Below are 2,500 nucleotides of genomic sequence, written 5' to 3'. Positions count from 1 at the left end.
GTGAGTGTCTCGGTGTGTGTGAGAGTGTCTCGGTGTGTGTGAGAGTGTCTCGGTGAGTGTGAGTGTCTCGGTGAGTGTGTGAGTGTCTCGGTGAGTGTGTGAGTGTCTCGGTGTGTGTGTGAGTGTCTGGGTGTTTGTGTGAGTGTCTCGGTGTGTGTGTGAGTGTCTCGGTGTGTGTGTGAATGTCTCGGTGTGTGTGTGAGTGTCTCGGTGAGTGTGTGAGTGTCTCGGTGTGTGTGTTAGTGTCTCGGTGTGTGTGAGTCTCTCGGCGAGCGTGAGAGTGTCTCGATGAGTGTGAGAGTGTCTCGGCGAGTGTGAGAGTGTCTCGGTGTGTGTGTGAGTGTCTCGGTGTGTGTGTGAGTGTCTCGGTGTGTGTGTGAGTGTCTCGGTGAGTGTGTGAGTGTCTCGGTGTGTGTGTGAGTGTCTCGGTGTGTATGTGAATGTCTCGGTGTGTGTGTGAGTGTCTCGGTGTGTGTGAGTGTCTCGGTGTGTGTGTGAGTGTCTCGGTGAGTGTGTGAGTGTCTCGGTGAGTGTGTGAGTGTCTCGGTGAGTGTGTGAGTGTCTCGGTGTGTGTGAGAGTGTCTCGGTGTGTGTGTGAATGTCTCTGTGTGTGTGAGTGTCTCGGTGAGTGTGAGAGTGTCTCGGTGTGTGTGAGTCTCTCGGCGAGTGTGAGAGTGTCTCGATGAGTGTGAGAGTGTCTCGGCGAGTGTGAGAGTGTCTCGGTGTGTGTGTGAGTGTCTCGGTGTGTGTGTGAGTGTCTCGGTGTGTGTGAGAGTGTCTCGGTGTGTGTGTCAATGTCTCGGTGTGTGAGAGTCTCTCGGCGAGTGTGAGAGTGTCTCGATGAGTGTGAGAGTCTCTCGGCGAGTGTGAGAGTGTCTCGATGAGTGTGAGAGTCTCTCGGCGAGTGTGAGAGTGTCTCGATGAGTGTGAGAGTCTCTCGGCAAGTGTGAGAGTGTCTCGATGAGTGTGACAGTCTCTCGGCGAGTGTGAGAGTGTCTCGATGAGTGTGAGAGTCTCTCGGCGAGTGTGAGAGTGTCTCGGTGAGTGTGTGAGTGTCTCGGTGAGTGTGTGAGTGTCTCGATGAGTGTGAGAGTCTCTCGGCGAGTGTGAGAGTGTCTCGATGAGTGTGAGAGTCTCTCGGCGAGTGTGAGAGTGTCTCGATGAGTGTGAGAGTCTCTCGGCGAGTGTGAGAGTGTCTCGATGAGTGTGAGAGTCTCTCGGCGAGTGTGAGAGTGTCTCGATGAGTGTGAGAGTCTCTCGGCGAGTGTGAGAGTGTCTCGATGAGTGTGAGAGTCTCTCGGCGAGTGTGAGAGTGTCTCGATGAGTGTGAGAGTCTCTCGGCGAGTGTGAGAGTGTCTCGATGAGTGTGACAGTCTCTCGGCGAGTGTGAGAGTGTCTCGATGAGTGTGAGAGTCTCTCGGCGAGTGTGAGAGTGTCTCGATGAGTGTGAGAGTCTCTCGGCGAGTGTGAGAGTGTCTCGATGAGTGTGAGAGTCTCTCGGCGAGTGTGAGAGTGTCTCGATGAGTGTGAGAGTCTCTCGGCGAGTGTGAGAGTGTCTCGATGAGTGTGAGAGTCTCTCGGCGAGTGTGAGAGTGTCTCGATGAGTGTGAGAGTCTCTCGGCGAGTGTGAGAGTGTCTCGATGAGTGTGACAGTCTCTCGGCGAGTGTGAGAGTGTCTCGATGAGTGTGAGAGTCTCTCGGCGAGTGTGAGAGTGTCTCGATGAGTGTGAGAGTCTCTCGGCGAGTGTGAGAGTGTCTCGATGAGTGTGAGAGTCTCTCGGCGAGTGTGAGAGTGTCTCGATGAGTGTGACAGTCTCTCGGCGAGTGTGAGAGTGTCTCGATGAGTGTGAGAGTCTCTCGGCGAGTGTGAGAGTGTCTCGATGAGTGTGAGAGTCTCTCGGCGAGTGTGAGAGTGTCTCGATGAGTGTGAGAGTCTCTCGGCGAGTGTGAGAGTGTCTCGATGAGTGTGACAGTCTCTCGGCGAGTGTGAGAGTGTCTCGATGAGTGTGAGAGTCTCTCGGCGAGTGTGAGAGTGTCTCGATGAGTGTGAGAGTCTCTCGGCGAGTGTGAGAGTGTCTCGATGAGTGTGAGAGTCTCTCGGCGAGTGTGAGAGTGTCTCGATGAGTGTGAGAGTCTCTCGGCGAGTGTGAGAGTGTCTCGATGAGTGTGAGAGTCTCTCGGCGAGTGTGAGAGTGTCTCGATGAGTGTGAGAGTCTCTCGGCGAGTGTGAGAGTGTCTCGATGAGTGTGACAGTCTCTCGGCGAGTGTGAGAGTGTCTCGATGAGTGTGAGAGTCTCTCGGCGAGTGTGACAGTCTCTCGGCGAGTGTGACAGTCTCTCGGCGAGTGTGAGAGTGTCTCGATGAGTGTGACAGTCTCTCGGCGAGTGTGAGAGTGTCTCGATGAGTGTGAGAGTCTCTCGGCGAGTGTGAGAGTGTCTCGATGAGTGTGACAGTCTCTCGGCGAGTGTGAGAGTGTCTCGATGAGTGTGACAGTCTCTCG

This window comes from Scyliorhinus torazame, unplaced genomic scaffold, assembly GCF_047496885.1.
Source record: "Scyliorhinus torazame isolate Kashiwa2021f unplaced genomic scaffold, sScyTor2.1 scaffold_386, whole genome shotgun sequence".
Lineage (NCBI taxonomy): Eukaryota > Metazoa > Chordata > Chondrichthyes > Carcharhiniformes > Scyliorhinidae > Scyliorhinus > Scyliorhinus torazame.
Note: the sequence above shows the minus strand (reverse complement) of the source record.